At 45.5% G+C, this 21,242-nt stretch overlaps 1 protein-coding gene and 1 long non-coding RNA gene across 9 annotated transcripts in view; one reads left to right on the top strand and one right to left on the bottom strand.

Annotated features, from left to right (window-relative positions):
• LOC103305819 (uncharacterized) overlaps window positions 1–15,606 on the top strand; it is a 30,434-nt gene extending 14,828 nt beyond the window's left edge. The window contains exons 2-3 of the long non-coding RNA XR_508247.3: window positions 10,643–11,010; window positions 14,447–15,606. This is a non-coding gene — a long non-coding RNA (uncharacterized LOC103305819). The remainder of the gene's footprint in view (window positions 1–10,642; window positions 11,011–14,446) is intronic.
• Window positions 1–21,242, bottom strand: part of TLN2 (talin 2) — a 378,548-nt gene that overhangs the window by 278,145 nt on the left and 79,161 nt on the right. The window lies entirely within an intron of this gene.

Here is a 21,242-nt window from a genome sequence, read left to right as displayed (position 1 = left end):
AAGAGGGTGCTAAGCCCCTGTCGGGGGGAGGGAGGGGCGCGCTACTGTGGAACCTGCAAGTTCGGGGTGGGAACAGTCTGGAAATCACTTCCCACCCCAGTCCAGAGCTTACCAGCTTCCCCGTGCCAGTGCTGTGCGGGGCTTTGGCACATACAGGGCTTGGCTCCTCCTAGCCAGCACCTCAGGCCGGAGGGTATTGGGCTTTCCCAGGATGCCAACCCAGCCAGAGGCAGTGGGGGGGAAGGAAGGAGCCTGCCAGCCAGGCTGTTGGTGAGCTCAGCGCTCTGACCAGAGACTGGTTCTCCACACAGCACTGGGAGCAGGATATGCCCTGCTGGGGGGGGGGGGGGGGGATACAGAGGAGCAGCGGGGCGAAGGGGCAAAGCAGGGAGGGGACAGTGAGAGGGGATGCACGTAAAGGGCCAATGGGTGGGCAGCAGAGACGACATGTAACCGGCCGCTGCCTGGCACCTGCCCACACTCATCAGCCACCGCACCTCGCAGCGCACAGCCAGTCCTGTCCAGAAACAGGACAGGTAGCAGGGCCCTGCTAGCAGAGAGCCAGCATGCAGCAGGGACTGCGCTGATGGACCAGCAGGGGGAAGCAGCTGGCCCCACACGCTGCAGCTTCACCCTGCCACCAGCCTTGCGCACGCACACACACACACACACACACACCCCTATCATTGGTCAGTGGACCCCCTTCCCCCAACCACTTACCACTGGTGAGCAGATGGCTGGCGAGCAGGGATCCGGCCAGCAGCAGGACCCACCAGTACTGATGGGAGGGAGACAGAAAATAAGGGACAATTTGCCTGTTTTTAAGAAAAAAGTTGGGACACCTGTGGGAGGGCTTAAAGATGGTCCTGTCCCTTTAAAAACGGGACGCCTGCTCACCCTAAATATGGGTAGGTTGTTGCAGAGACTAAATATTGATAGGCTGTTTTCAGTTTTCTCTAATGCTTTGTTCCAAATGCTAACTAAAAACTCTTGGTATTAAGAAAGCTGTTGGTCAATATCACTGGTCAGAGGTTCCCAAGGGAGGATCAGGCAGATGCCCAAACACAGACAGGCCTGCACAGTAATAAGTGGATGATACACACGGGTAGTGTATGGTCTAACAGTGGAAGCATGGAGAAATTCCACCCAGAGACAAGTATGGGCGAGAGGCCTAACGTGGGGGGAGAAGGTGAAGGGAGGAACCATTCAAAGAGACCAGACAGATGTGCAGCTAGCCCCATAACTGCGACACTCACTGAAGAGGGGGATATGCTATCAGTCAAAACCCTCCCGTGCACTTGATTCCTAAGACATGCAAAATACTGTCCATCTCCCACCAGGAGCATACTGTATCAGTCTAGTCAAAGAAAACAAACTGGACACTATGTTGGGATATCAATCACATAAAAATACTTAAAGAGTTATTTCTGGTCTAGCAAATGTTGATGCCTTGTACTTTTTGTTTTGAGTTTCCCTAATACCAAATATTTAAGTGCACTTCATGCTACAGGAGCAAACCATTGCTCCCAATAGTCTGCTAGAGAAAAAATAGCCCCTTCTTTAGTTTTTCAACCTGAAAAGCATAGGACTGGATGACAGAGTGCTCACAACTCACCCAAAGCAACCAACTGAAGAGAAGTTAGGAGCTTTGTGAAAGGCCTCCATTTGACCCACACAAAACACAGTCCCATCATCCAAAGGGTTTAATCCAGGTTAACTCTGTGATGCTAACTCATTATTCTGGACTATCATTTTGTAATAATTGGGGGTAACGTCTTTAAAACAAACTCTTTTTAAGCATATTGTTAAATGAGAAATTACATCTGACCTGAAACAATTTAAGCTAGTTAATTATGACAGACATTTACACAGGCACACAAGCAGCAAGGATAATTATACCCCTCCTCTGAAGCTAACAAAGTTTGGGAAAATGTCAAATTTTACACTCTCCAGATATAATTCAAGTCCACATAACATCTACAATGACTTGGATGTGAATATACATTTTCAAAAAACAGAAAATGTTATTTCCAGAGTGATTATACCATAGCAAAAATATTTATCCTTTTGATTACCAAGTCAGATCTCTGAAGTGATCTACCAGGGGAATTTTGTTGTCCAATTGCTATTACACATATATCACAGTTCCGCTATGGTTTTTTATTATGTATTTTCTCACCTTAATCCCCTGCTCCAACTAAATCCTACAGAATAGTCAACAAGAACACTTAAGAAGTCCATTTCAGCTTTAACACGGCCTTTTAAAATTATTCTACAAGCGACTACAGGACACACCCCCTGCCTCATGCCACTTATTTTCAGTTCATTCCCATATGCCAAACCATTCTCAAGTTTCTACTTTAAGTACTGATGCATTTTGCAGAAGGGGAGACCCACATGGACATCCAGATCTCTGGCACTAAGCAGTCAAATCTAGTTATTTACTTTTACGTCTTAATTCTGATTGAAGCTAGAAGTACCTCTATCTGAATGGTGAAAAGCCAAGATCAAGTCCTGTTACATTTAGAGTTTTAACAATTTTCAACTGCAACTGAGCAAGCCTAACTGAACCTTCTGGACAAACTGCTGTCTGTGCCATGTGGCTGTTGTAGCCTTCGTTCTAACGTGTGATAGGATCTAGAGGTCATAGGGGATCACAAACTGAATATAAGCCAAAAATGTGATGGAATTGCAACAAAGGCAAATATCATTCTGCAGTGTACTAAAGGAATGTCGCATGTAAGACACATGAGTAATTGTTCAGCTCTACTTGGCACTGGTGAAGCCTCAGCTGCAGTACTGTGTCCAGTTTTGGGTGTTACATTTTAAGATGTGGACAAACTGGAGACTCCAGAGGGGAGCTCAAATGTGATAAACAGCTTAGAAGATACGTCCTATGAAGAAAGGTTAAAAAACTGGTTTAGTCTTGAGAAAAGAAGATGGGGAAGGGCCTGATAGCTGTCTTCAAATAAGTTGAGGGCTATTCTAGAGGATGGTGATCAGTCTGGTTCTCCATGTCCACCAACAGTAGGATAAGACGTAATGGACGTAATCTGCAGCAAGGAAGATTTAGGTTAGATATTCGGAAAAAAACTTTCAACCACAAGGATAGTTAAGTTCTGGAACAGGCTTTCAAGGGAGCTTGTGGGATCCCCATCATTTTAAGTTTTTAAGAATAGGTTAGACAAAACATCTGTTAGGGATGGCTAGGTATATTGGCTCCTCTCGCAGCACAGGGGGATGGACTACATAACCTCTTGAAATCCCTTCCAGCCATACATCTCTACAATCAGAGAATTATAGAACCATAGCGTCAGACGGGACCACAAATGTCATTTAGTCTAACCCCCTGCCAAGGTGGATTTGTTGTATCTAAACCACCCAAAATAGATGGCTATCCAGACTCTTTTTGAAAACTTCTAGTGAAGGAGGTTCCATGTCTTCCCTAGGCAGTTTGTTCCATTGTCCTACTGTTCTTACAGTTAGGAAGTTTTTCCTGAGATTTAATCAAAATCTGCTGTGCTGTCGTTTGAACTCATTGCCTCTCGTCCTGCCCTGTGTGGCAAGAGAGAATAATTTTTCTCCATCTTTTTTATGGCAGCCTTTCAAGTATTTGAAGACCACTATCATGTTCCTCCTTAATCTCCCTTTTTCCAAACTAAACATACCCAGTTCCTTCAGCCTTTGCTCATATGGCTTGCATTCCATCCCTTTGATCATCTTTGTTGCTCCCCTCTGGATCCTCAGTCTATAGTTCTAAGAATAACAGACTGTTGCTAATACTGTATGGCAAAATTTTCTTTGTTATGATAGGGCTTTATGTTTTACACAGGGGTGCTGATGTCTAACTTTTTCTTGTCTACGTAACAGCAGCACCAAAGCAAAACTAATATGAATCGAGTCTATACTACTTTGCTCTTGCTCTGTACAGAAAGGAAATGCCTAGTGTTAGTTTGGGCCACTATAAAAACTCAACTCAGCTGTAAACTCAGGGGAGGGATTTTTGGAGGGTGAAAACAAAAGGGTAACAAAGGAAACATAAGAGGCATCAGAGAAGTCACACAAAACGAAGGCAGGAAGGTGGAGCAGAAACAAGTAAAACAGCACTGACTTGTTTAGCATTAGCATGAACAAGAGTATTTCAGTTGCTTTCAATGACTACTCTTGAATTGTACTGTTTGCTGAAATTAACAAAAGCTTTTATGAAAGGTCTTAATCTCCATTAATTTGACAAATCAGTTTCTATCCATGATTAGCACTGAGCAGAATAAATATTAATGAATAATATAAACCAGGCACCTTTAAAAGCAGACAGCTAGCTTCAGCTTCACACCTCCAGCCAAGCCAGTTATCATGCCTACCACAGTCTCTAGCGCAGCACACATGGATCAAACAATCCAGACAGGTATTACATGTGATGAAAACTTACAAGATTGTGGCAGGAGAAACTAATGAAACTATGCAGAGCAATAGACACAGTGTATTTGGGACACAGACAATACAGCTGACTGAAGATGCCTGTGATCATTTGTGTCAATATAACACAGACACATTAAATAAACCAGGAAGTTATAGGGAACACCTCTGTACATCCTACACTACAGTGTTGCTTCTGTTCCACAATTATGACCAGGGATTTAAGCCAGGTGAGGCAAGGTAGAATGATTTACTACACCTAAAATTAATGGCTGAATCTGTGCTGGGTATGGTTTTGAAATGTTTTACACCACTGGCAACATCAGTTCAGTTGAACTAGTGTCAGGAACAGTGACAGCCTTAGTTGTTGATGGGCCACCAGCTGCCAATGTCTTTCACCACAGATTCAGCTGCCAGTGAAGTTAGGTGACATCATGCCAGCCAGCTGCTACTCTACAGCTCCCAAAGTTGTCAGCCTCAGCGTTCACAACAGCAGGGATCTATTTCAACCGTCTCCTGGATGTAGGCAAGTCTGGCCTGTGACAGGCTGGCCTGCAAAAGGGTCAGGAGAGAGAAAAGAATGACTCTAGAGATATAAGGCTCTTTTCATTGCCCAGGTCTATACTACAAAAAGCAAAGCAACTTATGTCATCCTAACTCTGTAAGCGTCTACACTAAAATTTCACTCCCGCCGACGTAACTCGCCCGCTACACCGACTTAATAACTCCACCTCCACAAGAGGCGTAGAGTCAATGTCAATGTAGTTACGTCAATGCAGGTCAATTCAGTTGCTTACAATGACTATTGCTGGCTTTCAGAAGCAATCCCACAATGCCCCACACTGACAGTTCAAGTGGTGCAAGCACTGCTGGTGAGGTCAGGCATCGCCAACACGAGAAGCAAAGTGTAGACATGCGCGAGCGATTTAACTGCTGTGGCAGCTGTATATTGACATTAGGTCGAACATATTTTGTAGTTTAGACATCCCCACTTCAAGTAAAAGAAGTTACCACCCCTATCACTGCTTCAGTTACTATCCTTGAGGTAATGAGACTGCTAAATCTTTCCCACTTGGTGCACAGGCTACTTCTCAACAGCTCCAACTGTCCCTTCATCCTGGTCTGACTACAGTTCTAGGTCCGGCCCCTTGGGTGTATGCATTTCACACCTCTAATGAGCACGATAAAGCAGAGACTCTCCCTTATCTCTCAAATCCAGTCCAGAGGCCTATACCATATAAGTGGCCTCCACTCCATTCTAAAGCTCTGCTTTTCTTCTCCCGGCCTCCTTTCAGACAGCCCATCTCAGGCCGCTCCTTGGCTCTCCACAGAGACTTGCAGGCACACTCAGCTTTCTCACTGTTCTGAGTCACAGAGCACTGTTTTGGTAGCCTAGTCCCTTTTCCCCAGCTGGTCCTGCTTCCAGCCAGCAGTCACATCACCCAGTAGTCACATCACCCCTTAGGAACTACAGTTACTAGATAGTCAGCCCTTGCACAAGGAATCTGTTGGCACAGGTCAGCCCTTAAAAAGGGCACCATATTCTGCAAGAAAAAGTTCAAGAAGGATGTTGGTAAGGGCTCAGAGAGGAGCCACAAAAATGATTAAAGGATTATAAAAAATTCCATAGTGATAGACTTAAGGAGCTCTATCTAATTAGCTTAACAAAGAGAAGGTTACGGCATGACTATCACAGTCTATAAGTAACTCCACCCCAGTGAACTGCAACCTTGATGTGGTGGAATGGCTTGAGTGCCCCCATGATCCTGAGAGGGATGCCTTCAGGAGTCTTGCACTCCTGGCAGGGTCACCCAAGGCAGCAAGGTCAAAGGTGAGGTTCCAGACGAACAGCAATCCAACCCCCCCCCGTCCCCCCAAGTCCTCAACGGCATATCAGGCGGGTGAAGGCTGCAGCAGGATGAAGATCTCCAATCGTTTTGGTCTCCTTGCCATTGAATTTTGATCCTCATGCTATCAAGCACCATGTAAACACTGGTATGCAACGTTGTCTCCACATTAAAAGAATTTACACACAGACATCTTCCACATTCAATCAACTCCCGAAGCAGGTCATGTTCTCACAACTGAGCCATGGCCAACAGACAAGGGGCAGGCAAAAAAAAAAAAAAAAAGCGCTTCAAGGACACCCATACATGGGAAATCCAAATTCATGGAAAACCAAAACCCTCAACCAATCAAAATGGAAAAAGACATTGTGGCAAGGATCCCAATATTTGGAGATCCAATGGAGACAGGAAAAAAAAGCACTGTAGCCTGACTCAACAATCCAGATCCACCCCTTCCACTGAGAAATGTCTGCCCCAACTGACAAGATCTGTGGGTCCCGGATCCATCTCATTAACCATCTGCAGATCCACCAGTGCTAAACGGTTACTCATTTATGGAAGACAATCATCCTCAAACACTGAGAGATCACTGACCACCACCATAAGAAACTACATGGGGAACAAATATTTGATAATGGGCTCCTCATCTTAGCAGACAAAAGTACAACTTGACCCAGTGGCTGGAAGTTGAAGATAGGCAAATTCAGGCCAGAGATAAAGCGTAAATTTTTAACAGTGAGGGTAATTAACCAAAGGAACAATTTGCCATGTTTTCTGGTAGATTCTCCATCACTGGCCATTTTTAAATCAAGACAGCTATTTTTTTAACAATATATGCTCTAGGAATCATTTTGGAGAAGTTCTATAGTCTGTTATACAGGAGGTCAGACCAGATGATGACCCGTTCTGGCACTGAAATCTATGAATCTATGAACTTCAGGCTGAGCATGGATTCTAGAGAGTGATGAAGTGACACCAGTAAAAAATTTACCAGAAAGGTCTCTTACAGTTAAACTCTTCCCTGCAACCATGGTGAAATTAAAGCATTGCTAATTTAACTGATCTTACCCTTTTGGAAAACAAGACAATCCAAAGCCCTCAAGACAGACTAGTTGAGAACAGATTAACATGGAACACATTTCAACTAGATAAACTGAGCTAACTCCAGTTTTGGTGTGAGTTGCATGTGCTTACACAAAGGTTGAATTTGGCCCACATATATAGAAAGAACCCAGGCTTCAGTGGACGCTAACTCTAGAATCAAACTGTTTTCAGAATTTCTTGTGCCAAACACAATACTGCGTAGGAGGAAGAGATGAATCCTTTTATAATGAACCTTAATGAAGCTTTTTAACAGGCTACATGACCAGTTCCAAATGGAAATCCTCCCACACAAGTTAAATCTTATTGATTCTCTACATAGTTTGACTGCTATTCCAGAATGTCTGTAGTTACAATAAGTGCTCAGGGTCAGTATGGACTTAAGCAAGTAAATTAAATTAAACTTTTAATAATATAAAAATGATATAAAATTTAGTGATTCTATTTGGTTAACTATTTAAGTACGTTATTTGATATCTATTAAGGTAACAGTATGTCTGTTTCCTTTTACTTACCTTGGCATTTCTGCTAACTTCCCCAAGAATATTTGATGTTAATTATTAGTCTGTTGTCCTTGATTTCACTTTATTAAGGAACACACAGGCCTAGGGGACTGTGGGATATGATTAGCGGACTCTCAAAACTCTGGAAATCCAGGCTTCTGCTACGTAAAGCAAAGACTTGGGGCTGATCAAAAGTTTTCCACCAAAACTTTCTATGGGTTTCATTTTGATTAAAAGTGAAACTCTCCTCCCCCTTCCCCCCCCCAAATAGCATCTACTTTTCATTGAGTAACTTTTGACTAACAACCAAAACACTTAGAGCATGTCTGCACTGCATAGTAAACCTGGGCTCAGACACAGGTTTGAGCCCAACCCCTTCTGCCATCCACACACAAACCCTTCTGACGTGTGCCAGAAACTCTTAAAGACTTGGTCCTGCAGCCTTGCCCTAGAGGCAGAGGTGAAAGTAAGCCGGTTCGGTCTGGTATGGAGAACCAGCAAGAGCCAGTACGCTGGACCGGACTGGACTGGCTTCCACGGCGATGATTTAAAGGGCCCAGGGCTTCAGCCGCTGCGGGGAGCCCCGGGCCCTTTAAATCCCCACCGGAGCTCCAGCAGCCGGGCTCAGGCAGGGATTTAAAGCGCCCAGTGCTCCGGCTCCTGCGGGGAGCCCCGGACCCTTTAATTCACCCCTGAGCCCCGGGGCTCCCAGCTGCCTCTGCAGCTGGTAGCTCCGGGGTGATTTAAAGGCCCTGGGGCTCCCAGCCACAGCCGGAGCCCCAGGGCCTTTAAATTTTGAAAGGACATGCCTCTTCTGGTTGAGGCCATGCCTCTTCCAGTTGAGATCACACTCCCGCTCAGGACTCCAGCGTATCAATAATTCCTTTAAGTTACTTTCACCCCTGCCTAGAGGTATGGGTCTAAGCCCAATTCCCACCATAGCGTGGGTCCAAGCCCGTTCATTTTGCAGTGTGGACATAGAAACCTGGGCTTGTGCTCATGTTTGGAGAATCAGCCAACGCTATTCCACAGTCCTGTAGGCCTGTGTGTCCTAATCCTTCTATCCCAAACTTCCCACTCTATTCCCAGGAACCAGAAGCAATCTTCTGCTTCAAATACAGCTGCTCAGCATTTAACCATTCCTTTCCACATAGACTGCTCACCTGTAAACTAGTTAATTTATCACGTGTTAGCTATGGCCAACACTAAGAAGAAGCCCTACAGCAAGTGTGGCTAGCTGGCCAGAGGAACACAGCTGTATTCTAGTAAAACTGTAGTATAAGGAGAACAAGAACAAGACCCATGACTTCAGCAAAAGCACAAGAAATCCTTTGAGCATGTGTACAAAAGTACCAGGGATAGGCTGGTGGCATTGCCAGACCATTGACCAATGGCCAGGAGCTCATCAACCATCTCAAGACCCACTACCACAAAACCAGGAATGAGAACTACACCTCAGTGAACTCCCTGTCTATTCTATGAGGAATTCAATCAGGTGCTGGGAACTCCACCAAAAACAGAGCCCACAATGCTGCATCCAGGGATGGCGTACTTATAACCCCACAATCAAAGGCACCATCTGAGAACAGCTTGCAGCTGCCAGATCTAGCACTCAAAATAACCCTGGTGCTGACACTACGGTCCATACTCAGAGGACCTCTTTGGGGATGATGCAGGGGAGCAGCTGAAGAGGCAGCAGAAGCAGCACCGCAGCCAGAGCCTTGTATGTTTTGGCCTCTATCATTTTTTGCTGTTAATAAAAGTGGGAAGGATTTCTGGGTTATGTCCAATTAAATTATTATTATTCCAAGCAGAAGGTCGTAGTGCACATCTGTTGAGGGCGGAAGCTGCGCCACTTCCGCAGCCCCTCTGCCCACTGCCACCACATGGGATACAAAATGGATATTGAGAAATGGGGGGGAAAAATGTTCAAAAGCATTAAATTTTTTATAACTTATTGTTAGAAAGATGAATTGGGGTATTAGAGTTATGAACCTTACATTCTCTTTCCTGCAAGTACAGCACAGCTTAGAAATGAGCCACTCGGACTGCCCACAGCCGAAGCGTCTTGGGTTGCCTGTACTATCAGTCCAAATGGTAGCGGAAGATGTATTTATATCATGAGCCCACATGGTAGCAAAGGAAGTATTTAGTCTTGGGCTGCCGGTCAGATTTGTGCAGGAATGTCGGATGATTTGAAGCCATAATGCGTTTCCATCCTAAAAATCAGCACCTTATTGATTGTGCCATAAATTTCACCCATTGCTTGATGGTGACACATGCGAACTTCTCATGGAATAGGAACTCCAGAAGGTTAGTTCAATTCCAGGGCAAGGCATACTTATTAGGGCAGCCTCTGTAGCTCACAAGCCTCCTCCATTCGCAGACATGATGGCCAGTCACCCGATGTAGAAAAATCTCCTTAGTACAGATGGATGTCTCTCCTCTGTTGGCCTGGAAGAGATGAGCACACTTCCACTCAGACACCTCCAGCAGCACAAGGTCCTCCAAAGCTTTCCCTGCCTGAAAGGATTATAAAACCATCGCTAGTGAAAGGGATCCTTTTCTTAGGAACCCATCCACCCCCTGGAAAATATTGTGGGGGATTTATAAATGATTTTTGTTGCTTTTGGTATGTGCATCGTACCATGGCTTGAAGCACAGCTTGCAGGAGCTTCTCAACAGGGTATTTTTGTTTGAATAAAATAAAATAGTAGACATGTCTTTCTTTCATCATGGTCAGGCAATAATGTGTTCTTTCATTTTCCTTGGCAGGCCCTTCCACCTCTGCTGGGCAGTGACAAGGAACCAGTAGCCTCGAGAAGCAGATTCTCAACCAGCAGACAAAAAGGAAGAGTGAGGGATGAAATGCTAGACATTTTGACTAAAGCCAATGAACAGCTTGGTAATCAGAGAGAGAAGGAAGAGATTGGCAGCACAGTCCCTGGACCATGACTAGTGGCTGAGGGAGGAAGACAGAGCACAGCAGAAGGAGCTTTTTGAGAAGTTGCTCACTCTCCTCACCACCAGGCTTCAGGATCTAACTCCACATACCGAGTCCCCTCCACATTACTATGTCCTGTAGCCTGCGCAGCCTTTGGACAATCCTGGGTTTGACTGCTCAATGGCTTAAGTAACAAACGGTAAGTGGAACCGTCAAATGTACCCTTCTACATTCTATGACAGGTTGTCACCGCTGGGTGCAGTCTGGGAGCCATGGGAACCACTGTGGGCTCTAACCCCCCAGCAGGGCAGGCCTCTCCCCCACTCCTTTGTTGGTGAGGCTGGCTGTATCTCCAAACCCTGTTATCACTGAGCTACCTGAGTGCTTTACCTAAGCCACTCAAGGACTAACAGCCAATTTCCCAGCTCCCCCACCTTGCACCCATGCTGGAGTATAAACCCAAAATTATACCATCTTGCACAGCACAGGAATTTGTACAATGTAAACTCATTAATAAAGTTCACCTTCCCCTCAATGTGAGAAAGATATGCAACAGCCTTTGTTCACAGAGCTAAGATTTTCCCCAGACACTTCACTTAAAGGCACACTAGGCTTCAGATAAAACATAAAACAAGTTTATTAACTACAGAAAGATAGATTTTAAGTGATTATAAGTGACAGCAAACAGGTCAAAGCAGATTACCTAGCAAATAGACCAAAAAAATGCAAACTAAGCCTAACATACTAGATAGCCAGGATTTGAATTAACAATTTCTCATCCTGACTGATGATACAAGCAATTCACCAAGTTTCCATACACAGGCTAGAAATCCCTTTAGCCTGGGACTAGCACTTCCTCCTAGTTCGGCCTTTGTTCCTCAGGTGTTTCCAGGAGTTCTCTTGTGTGGGGAGTGAGGCCAAGAAATGATGTCACATCTCACCTTTTATAGCTTTTCCATATGGCAGGAACCCTTTGTTCCAAGCTAAGTTCCCAGTTCAGTTTGTGGAAAAATACAGGTACCAAAATGGAGTTCAGTGTCATGTGGTCTGGTCACAGCAGCCATTACTCATGGGCAGGCTGAAAGGTTCACTGGAAGGCTAAGCTCTTCCATGTTCCATTGTCTTTGCTGATGGGCTATCAGCGCTGTCTAGCTTCTTCATTGTTGTATCTGAAAGGCTACTTGTGGGTGTCGCTCAGAGTAAGCACAATTGAAATACAGATAGTCAATATTCATAACTTCAGATACAAAAATGATACATGCACACAAAATAGGATAACCATATTCAGCAAATCATAACTTTTCCATAAACACCTCACCAGACACATCTTGTACCAGATGCAGCATAATCATCTCAATCATATCATAATTATACCACTATGAAGAATATGAGGTGCAGCATCACACATTCCTCCACATCCGGTTCAATTGTGGCCCATGTATACTAATTGCACCAGAAGGGCCAAACAAAACAGGTGATAGAGACTGTTCCAGAAACACTGAAACTGGTATGGCGACAGTGTACGTAGTTTGACTGTTTTGCACTTTTGTTTGCTTGATTTCCTAATTTGTACTGGTATTGGGTACTGTTCTTTATATCTTGATGGCAGCTGGTCTGCCTACCAGGTTTTTACATTCTTTACATGCATGCTTAAAATAAAGTGTTCAATTTGCAGACACAATTACGTAAGTGGGATTTATGAAATTTATTACAATGGAACTTCATCACGGTATTCCATAAGCTGTGGATTGAAGTACAAGACCAGTTCCTAAAAAATGCTAAACATTTAATTAAAAAATAACATTCCTGAGCTACCCCAGTCCCAAAAATTGTAGGAGGAGTGTGGCGCAATTTAAGTATGAGAACTACAATATGTCTGTTTTTTTCACACAAAAGTTCCAGAGTCACTGCAGGTCATTCCAGGTCCACATAATGCCACTGATCTGTGCTCATGGCTTGGCTCCAGAGACAGCAGTCTACATATGGGGAATCTGCAGTCATTGCAACAGGCATGTGCAGCCTCAGCCGGGTTGCAGCTACCATGTCTGTACCCCTATGAGAGTTGCCTTCAATAAGACATATACTAGTGCCGAAATGTCCAGCAGCAGTTCAGAGATGCTCTGCCAAAATAGGAGTGAAAGTATGAGCAAGAGAAGTTCTTCCACCAGTGCTGGATCCGTTCCAGGGAATGTGCACAATGGCTCAGAAGGATGTGTTGGTGGGCTAAGGGCATTTCTGGTCAAGCGCCACAGGATGGACAGACTATTTCGCCCACAATACACATGAACTAATCCCCAGAGTACCTATAGCTAGTGAGGATAGGTAAGAACCCTGGAATACACCCTCAGAAGCCATAATGTCTGACTTTTGTCTGCAGAGCACAGTATGGATGCACGGGAAGGGGTATGAGGCTTGCATAGCAACTCGGCACAGATGCTCGAGCCTGAGCTTGGAAAGATCAGGTCTGCAGGCATGGGCCACATGGACACGGGTTTATTGTGCAGTGTAGACATAACCCTTAGTTTCAGAAATGCCTACTGCAGTGTCTCACGGGCATTTATAATCCAGCTAGGAAGCCTGGCCCACAGACAACACTAGGAGCATGAGGTACCCAAACTACAACTCCCATGAGGTACCACAGCAGCATTTTCTAAATGAAGGTTACTGCTTTCAATGGGAAGTTTGGGGCTGAAAAGTCAAAAGTTTTCTGTGGGGAAAAAAAAAAAAATCTTCTTCAGCTCTGCAAAGGATATGTATCATTTCTCCATTTTCTTTGCTATGTACTTGCTTTCTGGGTGCATCTCCAGTTCTAGTGAACACAGTAATTTTACAGCCATGGAGCATGAAGCCAGAGTTTAACCACTTTATGTGATTGCTCAAAAATGCCAAGTCAGACCTTTTTTGGTGAGTTTCAGGTTACGTATAACACATCTGGGGTCATATCATTCTTAAGCAACCTTTATTACATCTCATGTCACTGATGGTTGAGTATTTTTAATATTGCTATGCTGCATCATTATTCTGTTAGTTTTTAACTTGACCTTTGAATACAAGGATTTAAATAAATCCTCTATACTCTAGCAAGTTTTTGTATTTAATCAAATTCAGGTATCACTGTTTTACATATCTTAAGATTCAAACTATGTAATGCACAAATTGCAAGACAAATCCTATGGTTTGCGTCAAGCAGGAAGTCAGATTAGATCATTACAATGGTCTCTTCTGGCTTTAACCTACAAGAAGGCTTGGATGGAGCAGAGTAATGGCTAGACAGGAAACCTGTCTATTGGGAAGAGCAGAAGAGTCTGAGTCAGGATGGCTAAGATCTGATCCAGGCTTGGCCGCAGGCAAGTTAAATCACTTCCACCTAACCACACACTTTCAACAGAGAAGCCATCCTTGAAGCAAGCCCAAGAATTGTTTTGCATTCACTGAGACACAAATTGGAAGTTAGACCACACCCAGTCACTACCTCCACTTCCTAGTTTACCATGGTGGCTGTGAAGCATGCTGCTTTGACACCAAGTAGATCAAGCCCAAATGAACAATTAGTCCAGGTACCAGGTGCTAGACTGGGAACTTCGTTGTGGTTAGAACGCCTTCATCTTTGGTTTCTCTCCTTCTAACTTATACAGGAAGGAACCAAAAACCTATCGAGAAAAGTGATAAGGGGAGACCTCGGAGCCCAGCAAGGGAAGGCAGATTTTAACAAGTAAGCAGAGTTTGATCCAATGGAAGTACACCAGGGACAATTCAAGAGTCGGATCAAAATATACTGGCATTACTAGTGCAACTTTATCACCCAGTCTTTACTTTGGCTTTATCTGTACAGTCTGTGCATTGATTTAACAGCCCCCTCAAGTGGGGACACTCAAATCAGTTGAAGAATATCCATGCACAAAGCTGTACTACAGCTTTGTCTAGACTAGGATTTAACAAGTGTGATCCAGTTGCTAGCTCAGTTTAACTAACTCATCTAAAACTCAAAACTCTAGCAAAGACAAAGCATTTGTTATTTAATATGTGATAACCTGGCTGAATTAGAGACCAGGCTTCCCTCCTAGGTTTAGTTAGCATGATGTCACTTTGTATTTATACAAGACTTGGTTCCACAAAAAGAGACTGGGATTTGTTTGGGGTTTTTTGGTAAACTAACTGGCATACAAACACAAATACTGCTCAGTCTAGCCATATTGTGGCTGGTTTCCCAACTCCTCCCCCCATCCTGCCACACACTCCTGTGCTTTATTAATGTGTAGCATTAATACCAGAGAGACATACAGTGGCTTCCAGGTAATGGGAGGAAAAACTTCTGGTGTGTGGCTAAATAAAATTAGTGGCACAGCAGATGTATAAGTAGGAGGAGACTGCTGAGAAATTCTTATATTTGGACCAGACTGAGAACATACATTAGCACCCTACTCCTTGAAAATGTCTCCATCCACTGTGGTTCTTGGAAAAGCTTCAGCCACTGGATGCACAAGAAATTTACAGTTCCCAAGATCGCACTGTAACGGTCATAACTCTCACCCTCACCTTTGGCTCAACCCTAGAAGGAGATAATGAGGCAAAAAGTGTCGTGTTTCCAGAGCCTGGCTCGGACCACCACCAACAGTAACTTGCTAATGGAACCCTGGAGAAGCGAGACGGTGTTGTTATAGGGCAGCAGGAAGGCTCTCTTTTTCCTCTATCATGGATCATTTCCCTGGTAGGTGCCAAGAGCTCCCTTATAAACTAACTTCAAGGAAGGAGAGGATTTGCTAATCAAATTGCATAAAGACTCATTAAAATAATGATCAACTATTATTACTCTGTGTCAGTGTGAGTAATTGACAGCCATCAGATAACCACATGCCTTGTTTAACTCCAACTGAAAATGGTTTTATATATCCGTTCCTAAAGGGAGAGGGAGGGGAGGTGAACCAGAAGACAGATTACATAAGCAGAGTTTTGGGAAGCTGGTTATGTATTCTCCATCTGTGCAGTTCTTCAAAGAGATAACGTAATCCTCCATAGACAGCTCACACTGAACCACTAACTAATATAATTAGCATCAACTTTGCTACAGTTATGTAAAATAAGGGCTGATATTCAGGCCCGCATTGTGGACAAGGAGGCTTGTGAACACACAAATGCATATATGCAATTGAGCACACAAATGCAATAAACTGTACGAATTGCTAGCCCAGCCATCTAAAAGGTTGCTTGCATGCACATTTATAGTAGTGACATACTACTTCTGGTTTCACATGCAAAATCCACAGGTTTGCAATTCTGCACCTAACAGTAGTTATACTGCTCTGTATCTCAATATAAAACATATAGCATGCATGTCTACAGCAACAAGTTATTCAATACAAACCTACTTGATATTAGACTCTTCTAAAAACATAATTCTGGACATTGGAAAGTAGAATGGATTTCACCTTTACTCTGGAATGTGACACCAGCTCACCACTCACATAGAAGAGCAAGTTTAGATTTCAGTGGACTCTAGGACTGAAAATCCTCTTTACAGCATTCTCCCTTAAAACCCCATGAAATGCAATCAGAACAAGGGGAGCTTTCTTAAAAGATTGATTAGCTTATTGTGCTACATTCTTGGGCACACAGCAGCTAGAAGGAACTCAACTGCTTAATTAGCATCTAACACTTGAAACAGTTCACATTGACCATGTTATTTCCACATTAACATTCAATTAACATGTCCCACTACTGCAACTCCAAGACAGCTTCCCAGGCATTTCTACTATGGGAAAATCCGTTGTATGCATCACTTTAAAAATATTTCAACCATCTACCAGGTAATGCAACTCACTCTGGCACATTATTGAATAAGTAGTTTAATCCCTTCCCCAAGTTGAGCAACATCACTTCGCTCGCCTGTGTTGACTTAATTCACATTCAGCCTGATGTTAGTCCTTTTGTCTACTAGAGACCATTCACTTATAATTTGACACCAGTAAATCTAATAGTGACTCAGCCAATCATGCTAATAAAACAAACCCACTGCCAAAAAAGAAACTTCCTGCTTTCTTGGTATATTTGTAGAAAGATTAATATCCTGTCTCAATGACTTTCCACTCGCTTTGCAAAGTTAGATTCTCAATGCTGGCTTGTCTGCTGTGCTACAGGGATCAATTTAGCTGCTGTACTACAGCCCTCTTCTCAGGTTGCACTACTATTTATGTCCAAAATGCAATACATGTGTTAATGAAAGCTGTTATATTAAACATGCAAGTACTTAGGTAAAGGTCACATAGACTAAATTAATCCATGTTCACTATATAAGTTAGACACTGGTGTGAGAACCCTCCAATATCTTATAGGACAGAGTTTCTCAAACTGGGGACGCCGCTTGTGTAGGGAAAGCCCCTGGCAGGCTGGGCCGGTTTGTTTACCTGCCCCATCCGCAGGTCCGGCCGATCGTGGCTCCCACTGGCCACAGTTCGCTGCTCCGGGCCAATGGGAGCTGCTGGAAGTGGCGTGAGCGGAGGGACATACTGGCCGCCGCTTCCAGCAGCTCCCATTGGCCTGCAGCAGCAAACCGCGGCCAGTGGGAGCCACAATCGGCCGGCCCTGCGGACAGGGCAGGTAAACAAACTGGCCCGGCCCGGCCCACCAGGGGCTTTCCCTACACTAGCGGCGACCCCAGTTTGAGAAACACTATTATAAGGTCTCCTTTAAATGTCAAAAGGTCTATATGTATGTCTATGTTACATAAATGTTCATTAAGATCAGAAGGTTATACCCACTTAAGAATCTAGATCCCATTCTCTCATCAGTGGGGATACAGCCTTTTTGGAACTGGATCAAGTAGATCAGTGGTCCTCCAACTTTTTCCTGCAATGGAACCTGTCCATGCCCCGCATCCCTCTCGGAGTGACGGTCAGGAGCCAGGTCCAGGAGCGGGGCCACAGCTGGGGCCAGGAGCCAAGGGCAAGGCCAGGACTGGGAATGGGGCCGGGAGACGAGGCCGGGGCTGCGTCTGGGAGTAGGACAGGAGCAGAGCTGGGGGCAGACTGGGGCTGGGTAATGCTCCTTCCCCACCCTCTATGGGGGCTTGTCCGGGCCACTGCATGCCCCCGAATGCTACTCTGCATCCCCCTTGGGGAGCATGCCCCACAGTTGGGGACCACTGAAGTAGATGAAGTTATGCCATAATCTCAACAAGTGACTCAACTCAGTTTTCATTTAAGGCCCTTGACCATTAAGGGACACAAAGTCAATGCATACAAGCAACAATATCAGAACTGGGTAATGATTCTGGATGCCTAACTTGAAAAACCTCACATGGCCTGATGTATAAGAATGCTGAGCACTCACTCTGAAAATTAGCCCCTCTAACGCACCTTCAGTGGGGCACCAAAATAATTACTGATAACTCTAGAAAACGTTTGTCGTACCTGTCTTGTGGGCAGGGGAGGTCATAAGTGATAGTCTCTCCATTAATTAAAAGCCTTACTAAATGCCCTTCAGATGGCTATAAAGGAACATTTAGCCTGAGGGCCACACAGTGGAGCTAGTAAATAGCAGCTTGATGGGTGAGAAGCCAACAGCACCTTTTTCACAATACAGTACAGACCCATTTACGTGCGGATGTCGGGAGTCAAGATGTCACGACTGTGTGTTAACGGACCGCGGGTTAAGAGGGCCATGCTGAAATATCTTAAGATATCTACATATACACACATGTATAATTATCTAAGATTACATACGTATTCACAGCATCCCAAATACTGCAGGCCTATCTGTTAACAGCGCTTTGCAAGAATATAAATTCAAATGTGTAATCTAATAAAAACATTATTACTACTACACAGGGGTGAAAGTAACTCAGGACACTTATAGGTACAGGGTGGGGGCGGCTCTGGCCCCTGAAAGGGGCAGGACTAGGGGTCAGCATCCCCCAGCCAGCCCTTCCAGGCCGCCTGGTCCGCGCTGCCTGGGGTTCCTGTGGTGATTTAAAGGGCCCGGGCTCCGGACACCACTGCTGCAGTAGCAGCATCCGGAGCCCCAGGCCCTTTTAAATTGCCAGCCCCGGGGAAGCTGCTCCCTTTGCCCCCACACCGCCCGTTGGCATGGGGGGGGCAAAAGGGGGCAGGGAACTTAAAGCACTGGTAGGTCCTTTGACGCAGCAGCGCTTTACTATTGCTGCGCCCCTCCTGTCGGCGGCCCAGCGCTGCCGTGGCAAAGGACCGTCCTTAAAGCACTTTAATGTCCCTGCCCTTTTTGCCTCCTCCATCAGCGGCCCTGCCGTTGCTGCCCCTCCACCACCCCCCGTCAGCGGTAAAGACGTACAACACATTTCCGCTCCGCACCTCCTGTCGATTTCTGTCAGTGAGTTAGTGAGCAAATCTGTAGCACTACATATCAAATTCCTGTACCGCGTGTTAACAAGTCTCGCGTGTTAAATAGGTAGCATTGGGAGACATGGCGCTACCGCACGTAAACGGGTCGTGTGTAAACAGGTCTGTACTGTACCTCTTTAAGGCATACAGTCTCCAGCATTCAAGCGCATGGTACCATCATCCTGGCTGCTTGTGGACAGTAACCCAACAGTTTAAACAAGCCACAACACTACTTAAGAAAGCACTGTCCATGGCTACTGAAATAGCTGCCTTGCATGAAGCCAACCCACTACACTGAGCAGAGTTCTGGCCCAGAGTTTTGAAAATCAAATACTGGGTTGAACTAAGTTTATTTTGGTGCGCGGGGGGAGAAGCATTCCCTACTTTAAGTACACAAAGTAATACCAAGTTAACAGTATTAGCAAATTCTAGTTGCAAGTGTACCAAGTGGATACCAGAATGGATACATATGCACAGTAAGAACATGAACATGTTCGACCAATACCATCTACAAGGAACATTATCAGGCCCTACATCTCAATCAGCAAACATATTTTGAGCCTCAGAAAAGAAGCTTGCAAGACTATAGAACGGGAAATAGAAGAACACAAGCAGTTTGGGTTAACAACAGGGAGCACAGAGGAGTAACAGTCGGAAGTAAACTAAACTTCTAAGAAATTGTTCCTCAGAGATCCTGATATCTATGGGTAGAATGTCAGGAAGTCAAATCAGACTGCCAAAGAAGTGAAATTTGACAAAATACAGGAGATGGATGAGTTGAGTGTACTGAGATGGAAAAAATACAGATGGTTAAAACATAACAGCCAAGTTCACAGAGTACTACCAAAATGGCTTAAGTAGCTCAGAAAGAAAGTAGATTGTGTCTGCTTCAACCTCTCCCCATGTCATTCAAATGACAAAGTATCTCTTAATTGAGCATCAATCTGTTGGAATAATGCATTAGGCCAACTCTTGATGAGTGTCTTCACTCTCCCTGTTCAAGCAAAGTCTATCCACATCAATGGAAGTTTTGTTCAAGTAAGATCTGAACAAGGTCTTCAGTACTTAGCCCTGAAAGACCTCTAAGGCAGAGGTGGGCAAACTACAGCCTGTGGGCCACATTCAGCCCGCGGGACCCTCCTGCCCGGCCCCTGAGCTCCTGCCCCAGAAGACTAGCCCCCGGCCCCTTCCCTGCTGTTCCCCCTGCCCCGCAGAGCTCAGCGTGCCCCGTCGCTGGCGCAATGCTCTGGGCGGCGGGGCTGAGAGCTCCTGGGGCAGCGCAGCTGCAGAGCCCGGCCTGACCGGTGCTCTGTGCTGTGCAGCATGGCTGTAGCGTCACCAGCCACCGGTGCTCCAGGCAGCACGGTAAAGGGGGAGGGGAGGTTGGATAGAGGGCAGGGGAGTTCAGGGGGGGTGGGCAGGGGGGGTGGATAGGGGTCGGGTAGGTCGGAGGAGAACAGGGGGGTTGAATGGGGGCAGGGATCTGGGGGGGGCAGTCAGGAAGAAGGGAGGGTTGGATGGGGGTAGCGGGGGGGCAGTCAGGGGCAGGGATTCCAGGGGCAGTCAGGGGACAGGGAGCGGGGGGGTGGGGTGGATGGGGTAGGGGTCCCGGGGGCCTGTCAGGGAACAGGGTGGGTTGGATAGGACAGGAGTCCGGGGGGGGGGGGGGGGGAGGCGCGGGGGCATCAGGGGGAGTAGCGGGGGGGGGGAGGGGAAGGTGCATATAGGGGGTGGGGGTCAGCCCACGCCCCCTTCCCCTAACCAGCCCTCCATACAATTTCCAAAACCCGATGCGGCCCTCAGGCCAAAAAGTTTGCCCGCCCCTTCTCTATGGTGTTGATAGCTACAACAGAAATGTTGTTATTGGCTTTTCTGCTCAAGTGGACACGGCCTGGCAATGCAATGGAAGGACACATGAGCCGAAGGGTAGACGATGAAAGCTAGCGAGCTAGCGCTCTCTTGTTCTCGCTCGCTCTCTCAAGCACAGTCGAGAGAGAGAGAGAGACACTGCACTTGCTTGGCATCACAGTAGAACTGCCTAATTAAGATGAAACGCTTCAAGTGGCAACAATGATCAGTG

Source organism: Chrysemys picta, chromosome 10 (assembly GCF_011386835.1).
Source record: "Chrysemys picta bellii isolate R12L10 chromosome 10, ASM1138683v2, whole genome shotgun sequence".
NCBI classification, from domain to species: Eukaryota; Metazoa; Chordata; order Testudines; family Emydidae; genus Chrysemys; species Chrysemys picta.
Note: the sequence above shows the minus strand (reverse complement) of the source record. Positions and strands in the feature narration are given on the sequence as shown.